This window comes from Euprymna scolopes, chromosome 17 (genome assembly GCF_053919585.1).
Source record: "Euprymna scolopes isolate OS-2025 chromosome 17, ASM5391958v1, whole genome shotgun sequence".
Classification (NCBI taxonomy): domain Eukaryota; kingdom Metazoa; phylum Mollusca; class Cephalopoda; order Sepiida; family Sepiolidae; genus Euprymna; species Euprymna scolopes.
The window spans coordinates 14,590,237-14,602,316 of record NC_136498.1 but is presented as its reverse complement, the minus strand read 5'-3'; positions in this window follow the sequence as shown (position 1 = coordinate 14,602,316).

Below are 12,080 nucleotides of genomic sequence, written 5' to 3'. Positions count from 1 at the left end.
TTAAAAAAAAAATAATGGATTCATTATATTCTGTGATCGTTAATTAATAAATATTGGAAATTTCATCAAAATTGGTTGATTCCCTGAATTTTGGTGAATTATTAAGTTAAGGAAGGGATCAAAAATGTTTATACATTTTTGGAATCGATCATTCATTTTGCCCTTACGTAGTTTTTTTTTTTTTTTTTTTTTTTACACAGTGATCACCACTTATCAAGGCCCGGAAGCCACTCAGGGATAAGGGTTATTGCAAGTACATTACGTTAGTGTGGAGATTTGATGGAGTGTTTACTTAAGGGGGCGGTTCATTAGAAATTTGTTAACATTAGACTTGAAGACATCCAAGTTGTAGTCCGGAGGGAAGCTGGCAGACGGAGCAGAGTTCCACAGGCATGCAGTTCTAAGAAAGAAGCTTTGTTCATGGAATCCGCGTTTTGATTTAGGCACAGATATAGAGTGGGGGAAATTTTTCACAGTGGATTCAGCTAGACGGGTGTTTTTCGTGAAAGATTGGCGAGGGGGGACCAGAGATTGGAGTTCAGACCAGCACCTGCCATGAAAATAACGATAAAACAAGGATAGGCTCGCAACGTCTCTTCTGTGGGAGAGGGGTTGCAGGGTAGAGAAAAGGGCATCCCCCACTAAGCCACGAAGTCTATTTTGTACTCTGTCAAGGCATGATAGGCTGTTTTTAGCAGCTCCTGCCCAGATATGGCAACAGTATTCCATCGTTGGACGTACTTGGCTTTTATATAGATAGAGAATTGCATCAGTAGTGAGATATCTTCTGGAGCGGTAGAAGGATCCCACCATCTTTCCAGCGACCTTGGCAACAGACTTGATGTACGTGTTCCATTTCAGATCAGGAGTAAAGGTCAAACCCAGAAGCTTGTCAAAACACGGGGCCTCACCCAGACGAGAGCCATCCATCACAATTGATGCCAGCTGGGGATCAGAGCGTTGATGATGTAAGGATAGGAGTTTGGTTTTGGATGCATTAAAGGTAACTAGCCACATCTTCCCCCACTGAACCACGCGCTTGAGATCAGAGGAGAGAGAATCAGAGAGAACTTTGTCATTTACAGCCTTTGATGTGTTGCTGTAGATGGTCGTGTCATCAGCATAGATGTCAACGAATGATTTAAGTATGTGTTTAGGGAGGTCATTGATGTAGATCAGGAAGAGAGTTGGGCCCAGGATTGACCCCTGAGGGACCCCAGCATTTATATTGCAGGCCTCCGATTTTTGTCCATCTACCACTACTCTTATGAGCCTATCGGAGAGAAATGATTTAATGATTGAGAAAACATTTCCAGTTATACCGTAGCTGGAAATCTTGTGAAGTAGACCCTTATGCCATACCTTGTCGAAGGCCTTTGATATGTCAAGAGCAATTGCCCTAGAAAGGAAGCCTTTGTCAAGAGATTCACTAATCCTGTGGGATATAACCGTCAGCACATCTGCGGTAGATCTTGCAGAGCGGAAACCATATTGTGTGTCACTAAGAAGGTTATTCCTGCTGAGGTGGTTGACTATTTCTCTATTTAATATTGATTCCAGCAACTTACTCATAACACAGAGGAGACTTATTGGTCTGTACTGAGAGTGAGATGACGTTTTAACTTATGTTAACGTGTTTATTTACTTCGGAACAAAAGTAGGTGCGTTAAGTTAAAACAAAAATTGGATCCTCAATGTTCGCCCAAAAATCTAAGATTAAACGAAATACTAGTAGGCCATTACATTTTCACACAATTGGTGATATTTATTGGATGATATAATTTTGTTCAGTGGTTTTAAGGAAGTCGCCATTTTCAAATCTCACGACTTTTGATTCTACTTCTTTGTAGGCGATTATGTGTGAACACCCAGAAAATATTGGCATAAAGAAAAAACAAAGTAATTTAAAGGTTCTCCTGTAGGAGACTTCTCCCTGAAATACTTTTGCTTTTTCTTGCTCACATGCTCCTATTCCAAATTCGTAGAAGTGGGTTGATGTCTGGACTTTTTTTCCTACCAAAACGCTTATTAACAATATTTTTTATGTTTAACGTAATTCAAACTGATATAAATTATTGCATAATAAAAATAATTAAATTAAAAAATCATTTTTTATATTGCGAATTATTTAATCAAATAAAAATGCAATATTTTATTTGATTACTAAATTTAAAAAGTTATTCTAGCAAATCATCTAACAATGTGACAAACAAAAATATTGTAAAAATTGAATTTAACTTGAAAATACTATGAAAAAAAAAAATTTTTAACTTTCGTTATCAAGGAAAAAAATGTCATTCTCACTTGATTAAATAATTCGAAATAAGAGAAATGATTTTTGTTTTTATTTAATCGGGGGATTATTTTGCATTAAATTCTATAGAAAGAGCACTCTAATCAAAAGATGCCTGTGTAATCCCACCGGCATTCCCCACCAGAGGTGCCTCAAGCAATTACCAATATAAAAAAAGAAAAGGCAACCAACTCTTACAGCGCAATTAACAAGGAACAGGTCATCACAGTAATGGTTCAATATCTGTTGATTTTGCAGACCGGAAGAAAAAATGGCTATATTGAATATGTTAGCTTCCAAACATTTGCAGCCCACACTTTTTAAGAACTTTTTGTATTGTTTTCCCTATAAAATTGAAATTGTAAGCTTTTTTATATATGCTTTTGGGGAAATTAAATTCTTTTTTGATAGATACAGTTGCGCTAAGGTACATGTATCATGCATTCTACAGTTTACATATTATTTTTGGAAAGTGTATCAGAGAAGTTGAAAGAATATTTGAAAATGTTAGAGGAATTAGCAGAAAAGCCAACAAATAATTACGCAAAAAAAAATAAAAAATACAATAAATAAATGTTACTGATGTTTTGCCCAATAACTTTTGATCCATCCATTAGATTTTTCTGAAACTTGGCCATGTGGAGCCCATTGTTCTTAATATAAATCCAGTATGGTGATCCTGGCAAAATTCTGTTTTGCGTTCCTGGGGAATTTTAGTGCTAAAAATGCCGCTTTTTTGTGGCTCTTTTCATATTTCTCAACAAAAACTTAATATGCCTGACTATATAGTGGTTTTTCATGATGGTCAACTCAAATATACATGTGTTAAAGCCTGAAACTGCATCGTTATCCATTTACACTAGGATTCGGCATCCCCAGGGGCTCAAAAGAGGTCAAAAATGCTCCAAAATGGCCAAAAATGACACTTTTTGCCCCACAGCGTTTGATCCATCTATTAGATTTTCCTGAAACTTGGCCAAAATGTGGGGGCCATTGTTCTTAATATGAATTCAGTATGGGTGACTCTGGCAAAATTCTGGTTCGCATCCCTTTGGGACTTTTAGGGCTAAAAAAACATGCCTTTTTGGAGCTCTTTTTTCATATTACTCAAAAACTTGATATGTATGTCTATATAGTGGTTTTCCATGGTACTGAATTCAAATATACATGTCTTAAGGCATGAAACTGCATCGTTTGTCCATTTTCACTAGGATTCGGCGTTCCTAGGAACTCAGAAGAGATCACAAATTCTCCAAGATTGCAAAAAATTACACTTTTTATCCCATAACTTTTGCTCCATCCATTAGATTTTTCTGAAACTTGGCGAAAATGTGAAGGCAACGTTGACCCTTCACACTTCACGTTCCTCATTTCTACTATTTTTTGTGGCGTCAACTTACGTGAAGTCACAGAAGGGTACTATGCACATGCGGCTTGTTTTAGATTACTTTTGTCATGGCTGCAATATTTGTTTTTCAATACTTTTTTCTTTTTTTTTTTTTTTACTAAAAACACAGTAGCAGTTGTTCTACTCAAATAATTTTTGTAATTTTTGGATATATTACTATTTTTGATATGACAATTAAGTACATGATGTTGTTTTGCATAAAATGATATATTTGAAAAATCAATTTGTCAACTATATTTTAACAAGCACCGTTTTTTTGCAGTTTCTTTTCTATATACACACCTCAGAAACTTGTGCATTTTTCTCGTGCAGTTTAACATTCCAAACAAATTCTGTGTTTACTGTTTTCGTTTTTTTTTATTTTTGGGAGGGGGGATTTAATTTTGACACTTGTGCAGTGTAACATATCCAAGCAAATTCTGTGTTTAGAGTTCTGTCATTTTTTTTTGCGGGGGGGGGGGGGGATTCCAATGACACAATTTTCTGAAACTTTTGAATGGAGATTTTGACTACTGAAGAGTTATTACACGAATAAGAGTTATTACACAAATACAGCTTTCCATTCAAACAAAACATTCAAATGGTCTCAGCAGCAGTAACAGTAGTTCAAACAACCCTTTTCAACATTACTTTATGCTAACAACAAACTACTTGTATAAAAACTACTACTACCTGACTTTTGAAATTACCTTCTACACTTCAGCGGCTCTCCAGTGAACACTGGCTTACTTCTGCAGCTTCCAGCACTTACTGTAGCCTCCAGCACATCCTGCAGCCTCCCAGCATCTCCTGCAACTACCTATGATCCAGAGCCCTCTAATGTCTAGCTACCCGTACCAGTGCCCATTATAATCTAGCTGCCTGGTTCCGGCATCCACTGACGTCCAACTACCCGTACCAGTACTCACTGACGTCTAGCTGATCACGATCTCCAGACCCTACAAATTTATTCATTTCATCATTTACTTGGTACATAAAAGACGATATCTGTCATCTTTAAACGAATATCAGTGTCTGGCATTTTTCTTTTGCTATTATCGTTATCTTTTTGCCTCTGTGCCTACCTTAGAGTGGTACGGTCGATTGGCGCACCTCCATACTGCCTCCCTACCTGCTGCAACACATTTACTGTACTAGTAAGTACCTCAAATGTGCACCACTTTAAATATTTCATATAACGAAAACTAAACAAAATAGATTTAGGCCTATAAAAATTGCAACATTTTTTAAACCTGAAGAGTTTAAATAATTAAAAAATAGTTATTTATATATAAAAACCCATTATTTATTTCACTTAATTTAAAATTGTAAATAAAAAAATAGACATAAAATCAATATTATTATGTTGCAAAAATGTCAACGCTTTTTCTCAATAATATTTGAATTACAACAAAACCAGAATTTTTAAAAATAATTAATTTTAAAAAGACTTGAATGATATTAAATTCCAATATTTTGTGATATGAAGTTCAAACAATTTTTTATAACAGGCTTCCAATATTAAAAAATACATATATTTATATAATATTAGCAATGTTAAAATCAGAAATCCATCATCAGCCTAAAAAAAATTCATTTTGATTTGTTTGTTTTAATTGAAGTAGTGGCAATTTTATTTTATGCTTTTTTTCAAAAAAATGTATGGAGGCCTCTAATTAACAATACCATTATTTACATAATTTTCATCAACAGAGAATGTTAAAATTAATTTAATACGATTAACTCTCATCTGTGTAGTTTGTTAAAAAGAAATCTATTTTTTCTTACAAAAGGTAAATCTTATATTATTTTTTATCCATTTTTTTTTATGTAAATGTTTATTCATAAATTTCTGCATAAAAAGTTTTTCAAGTAATGCATAAATCTTTATTGCTTTTACAGTTTTATTATTATAGTTACATTGATATCATTAACATGAACTAGTTTGTTTTGTTTTTTGGGGTTTTTTTTCGTAATAAAGGCAATTACTTTTTCGAATGTTAATATTTTATATTCAAATATTTATAATATTATTAATCATTAAACTGTGTAAATCTTAAAACCTTACAAAATTTTAACAAAGATTAATTTGCAAAATAAAAATAAAGGTTTTTAAAAGTTATTAAGTCACTTCTAGTGTTCCATAGTTATTAAAAACTTTGTATAGTTAACACAAGTGCTGACGTCACCGATTTTGTGCTCCGTTCTTCATAATCAGCTGGAGGTTTCTACTGCAATGTTACTTCCAACAGTTTAAAAATATTAAATTATAACATTTTCTTTAATATTTACTACCATATATAATTCAATGTGAAATCAAGGAAAATAAAAAACTAAAGCTTGAAAAACACAATAAAATTTTTGAAGCCTAGGCACCTCCAAAATTCACCACAAAATTGCCCCCCCCCATATGTAACTTTATTATAAATTAATATTATCAATATAACTTTTGTATCATTTAAAAGAAGAAGGGCAGAATAAACTAGTAATAATTAAAAAAATTTTTATTGTACGAAAATAATGAAATTGCGAGACGAAAATCGTGTTTACATAACTGGCGCTTTAGAATAACGTTCCCATTGTAGTAGACATTTCGAATGTGAAAACATACCCGTGTTTAATAAATCTAGCAAAAATTAACTAATGGTCAGATTTTTGTGAAATTTTCGATACTTATCTATTTTAGAATGAAATTACATATAAAACGCAGTTTCCGCAAAATATATGAATAGAAATACGTTTTTTAGTGCATGCTCCGCCCCTATTTATTGTTTCGAAATTTGAACAAAATATATTTAAATCCATCAAAATTTCTATTTATTATGAAATATTAGAGTTCAAATAAGTAAAAAATATTTAATTTAAAAAAATTTAAATATATGTATTGAACAAAAACTTCCCTTGAATTTGCAATTAAAAAATTGATATAAATTTAATATTATGTTTTTTTTTAAATAGCGTTTTTCTAATTAATATATACTATAATCAGTTGAATTACAAAGAAAAAGAAACTTCCTAAAAATTACTTAATTTTTAAAAGATTAAAACGATTAAAATTCCATGATTTCAAACTGTCCCGTTACAACATAGATTTTTAATTACTTGTGTTAAAATTTTTTTTTAATATTAAGTTTTAATATAAACGTGGGTCTTGTCAGCTATTTTACCGCCAGATTAAAACCGATTTTAAAATATTATTGCACAAATATTAAGCATTTTGTAAACCCATCCTCATATTTTGTTTGTCTCTTTTTACCAAACAAAAGTATGGAAGCTGGTAATTAACACTCGCATATATTTAGTAAAACTGTATTTCAATCATTAAATCATTTCTCTCTGATAGGCTCATAAGAGTAATGGTTGATGGACAAAAATCAGAGACCCGCAGTATTAATGCTGGAGTCTTTCAGGGATCCATCTTGGGTCCAACTCTCTTCCTGATCTACATCAATGATCTCCCAAAACACATACTTAAATCATTCGTTGACATCTATGCTGATGACATGACCATCTACGGCAACACATCAAAGTCTGTAAATGACAAAGTTCTCTCTGATTCTCTCTCTTCTGATCTCGAGCACGTGGTACAGTGGGGGAAGAGGTGGCTGGTTACCTTTAATGCATCTAAAACCAAACTCCTATCTTTACATCATCAACGCTCTGATCCCCATCTGGCATCAATTGAAGGATGGCTCTCGTCTAGGGGAGACCCCATGTTTTGACTAGCTTCTGGGCTTGACCTTTACTCCTGATCTGAAATGGAACATTTACATCAAGTCTGTTGCCACTACTGATGCAATTCTCTATGATGGAACATTTACATCAAGTCTGTTGTCACTACTGATGCAATTCTCTATCTATATAAAAGCCAACTACGTCCAAGAATGGAATACTGCTGCCACATCTGGGCAGGAGCTGCTAAAAACAGCCTATCCTGCCTTGACAGAGTACAAAATAGACTTTGTGGTTTAGTGGGGGATGCCCTTTTCTCTTCCCTGCAACCTCTCTCCCACAGAAGAGATGTTGCGAGCATATCTTTGTTTTATCATTATTTCCATGGCAGGTGCTCGTCTGAGCTCCAATCTCTGGTACCCCCTCACCAATCTTTCACGATAAACACCCGTCTAGTTGAAACCACTGTCAAAAATTTCCTCACTCTTTATCTGTGCCTAAATCAAAACGTAGATTCAATGAACAAAGCTTCTTTCTTAGAACTGCACGCCTGTGGAACTCTCTACCACTTGCCTGTTTCCCTCCTGACTCATGGATGTCTTCAATCCAACATAAACAAATTCCTGATGAACCGCCACCCCCCCTAAGTAATAACACTTTATCAAATCTCCAATACTAATGAATACTGTAACACTATCCCATTGATTACTGTACAGAAAAATAACCCTTATCCCCGAGTGGCTTCTTGGCCTTGATAAGTGCTGACCTTCATATAAAAAAAAAAAACATATTTAATATACAAATGTTTATAATATTATTAATCATTAAACTGTGTGAATCTTAAAACCTAACAAAATTATAACAAAGATTAATTATTAATTGCAGTTTGAAGAAGATAAACAAAGGTTTTAAAAAAGTCGTATAGTTAACACAAATCTGATGTCACGGGAACCATTTTTCACAATCGTTTGGCAGACCCTATTGAAGCCATTCATCTTTTCTGTCCTCGATCAGTGGAGGAGCTGAAATCCTTCATGACAGAGATGATTTTTATTTCTGTTCCTATCCAGAGTGCCCCTTTTGTGAAAACTGGATTTTCCCTACATTAAAAACTGATCTTGTGTCTAACTCTGCCCTCGTGGGGAGGCAAGTAAATAGGGATAATTATTTGTAACATTACGTTACGTTCAAATATTTTTGTAAAATAGTTAGAAAGGAAAAGTTTTAAAGTTTTACGTAATATTTACAGAGCAAACAACTTTTTAAAAATATATAGAGTTTAGTTAATTACTATCAAATAAATATTTTTGTAAAATTATCAGGAAAACTAAATTTTCAAAAAGTCGAAAATTTTTGAAGGGACCCGGAAGGGAATTCAAAGTCTAGCAGTTCTGGGGAAGAAACTACTGTAGTAGAAGGCTCTTACATCTAGGGATCTCTACTGTGAAGCGGCGGGATTTAGCTGCTTATCGGGTTTGTCGGGGGTATTTACATCGTGGGAGCATAAGTGCTTGCTGTTCATCAGAACACTCACCGTTAAAGTACTCGTAGAACAGGCAGAGGGATGCAACATTTCGTCGATGGGACAGAGGCTGAAGCTTAGATGACAGTTCAAGACCTATCAGATTGGCGACTCTCTTTTGAACCTTGTCTAGGAGCGAGAGATTAGTGGTAGATGCACCAGCCCAAATATGACAACAATACTCCATACATGGGCGAATATAGAGGTACAGGATAATTTCGGGCTTTAGTAGCTTTCTAGCATGGTAGAGAGAACCTACCTTCTTCGCAGCGGTCCTGGCAATGCTCTCAATGTAATTGTTCCAGCTTATGTTTCCTGTGAACATTAGGCCGAGGAGTTTAAAAGATGTACTTTCAGATAAAGAGTCATTGGCCATTGCTATTGGTGGTAGAGAAGGTTTCTTGTAATTATTGAAGGAAACAAGTTTAGTCTTGGCAGCATTGAATGTGACCATCCATTTTTGTCCCCATTCCACTACAGATCGGAGGTCATCCTAGGGTGGCTCTGTACTACTAGTCGGGAACAGCAGCCAGGAACTGTCTATCGGTTACCCTCAACCCATCAGATGATGGTCAACCCACTCTACTTGCACTGACATTACGGCATTCAAGCACTCCCAAGTGCCCAGTTTAAGGAATGGGATGTGTCGGGAGTGGGGAAAACAGCGTTCATTGTCTTAGTCAGGAAACAAGATCGATCACTGCGTGTTTCTGTCGAATTCATGTGATTTGACCTCTACACCTGGCTAATAGGCAAAGGAGTATGGAAGTCGGCCGATAGACAGAGCCTATCTACTCCTTAAGCAGTTTAGGTTTGCAGACCGGTAATTTGTTTGAGTCACCAGCTCTAGGAAGGTTGTCATTCAAAACTGGAGAGGCCTCCCTCCCCTTAGGTTGAGCTTCAGAGTTTTCCTTCTCCTAGATGGATGATCTGGGTTAGTTTATAAAGGTTATATATCTACTGAAAACTTACACTCCTCAAAGTGATTACGGGACATTGCTATTTCATTGTTACTGGAGGAGGGGATGAGTAAGAGTTCATGCAGTGGAAGCGGTATATTTGCAAACAGGTTTGTTGGAAGGAGTTAATATAGTTTAATATTTTTTAATTTATAAAAAAAAAAAAAAATTTTTTTCTTCCTTTTCATATTTTATGTTGGCTTAGGAATAGGATAATGCGTTACAGAATGGCTTGAAATTGCGACTTAATTAAAAAAAATTGTTGTACTTGCTCAGGATAGTTTACAAAATCTTGCTCTTTTAAAGAAAACCATTCTCTTCTTGTTGTTTGAAAAGCACATTAAGAAACAAAAATTAATTGCACGCTTAATATTATAAAAACAAAACATTTTAGTCACTTAACACCATCTAATAAATGATCTAACGTTTCCAGTGCAGGGATTTGGTACCGATCAACATCCAACATGGACATAATGAGTATGAGTAAAATTTGGAGAACTTATGAGGACGCAAAGGCATTTTTAAGATTAAAAAATATACTTCGCTGTGAAATTCCTCTGTGTACAATTTGTGGGAGAGAAATGACTGAAGTAAAACGATCAAAAAAGATCGATACCCGTGATTGGCGATGTCCTTCACATAATAACATACACATGTCCATTAAACACGGCAGCTTTTTAGAAGGGATAAAACTGACTCTACAAACATTTATTAAACTGCTTTATTTTTGGTCTCATAAGATACCAGTGACGACGTGTGCGGATATGGCAGGGGTTACTACTCCGACAGCTATTATATGGTATGGCTACTTTCGAGATATTTGCTCAAAATATGAAATTAGGGGGTAGCGGTGTAATTGTAGAGATACGCACGTCTTTGATTGCTAAAAGACAAGATCGCAAAACTCGTACGATATCAGAGAAATGGGTTTTTGCGGGTATCGACACGTCAAAAATCGGCTTCTTGCGATATGTTCCGGACAAAGAAGCCGAAACATTGTTTCCTATTATTAAGAAAATGATATTACCTGGTAGTACAATTTATTCGGATGCAGAAATATTTTATGAAAAAATATCAGATATATTTGTGAGCCTGCCATACATCCATAAAACAATGAATAATTTGGAGTCTTGTGTAGATTCTGTGTTTAATGTAGGCACAAAAGCAATGGAAGATATATTGCAAAAGCTGATTTCAAACCATGTCGGAGGAGTTTGGTAGAGTTCTCAAAGGTCATATCGTTGAACTTTGACCCCTTAACAGCCAAATTTCTGTCCGTAAAACGGATTACAAAGATTTTCCCAAATCTCAGTACCCTGTATATCAAATTTCGAGTCTGTAGACTGAAAATTGACAGACACAGACACACACAGACAGACTGACAGGCAGAAAATTTCATTTTTATAGATATATAGATACATTACAAGCAGTTCCACCTGGCCTCGGGCCCTATGTACTGTTCATTACTTTACGTGCCTATGTATATATTAAAAAGTGTGAATATGTATGGTTATGCCTTTCTATATAATAGTATTCCTTAACTACCATAGAGAAAAATTGGTAGAGACCACAAACGTCAATTTTTTTTTACTTTGGCCCCAATTTTGACCCTTTAGCATTTATTGTTTTGGGCTCAAATAGTATTATAAAGTTAGATCCCTGTCCAAGTAATCTATATCTAAAATTTGACCCCTTAACAGCAAAATTTCTGGCTGAAAACTGTTTTAAATGACTACGTTAAAAGAAAATAACATTGATTAAACGTAAGTAAATTTATTATTCCATCATCATTTTGTGGTAAGTAAATTTCAAGAACCGACGACAAGTTTTGTGGTAAGTAAATTTCAAGAACCGCCGATAAGTTTCATAAAAGAAAAAGTCGATAAAAGTGACACAAACAGTAAAACAGTAAAAAAAAAAAGATATTATTAATAAATGTGTAGTAATGTCTTTTATTTCAATATTCAATATAATAATAATTTCAAAATTGACACATAAACAGTAAAAAAAAAAGTCGATAAAATTGACACATAAACAGTAAAAAAAAAAGATATTAATAAATGTGTAGTAATATGTTTTATTTCAATATTCATAAACATTAACGTTGTCATTTAAAAAGAGTAAAAAAAAAGTTTTAAAAAGTCGATAAAAGTGATTAAAAGTGAGATATTATTAATAAATGTGTAGCAATGTCTTTTATTTCAATATTCATAAACAGTAAAACAATGTCGATAAAAAGTGTTGTTA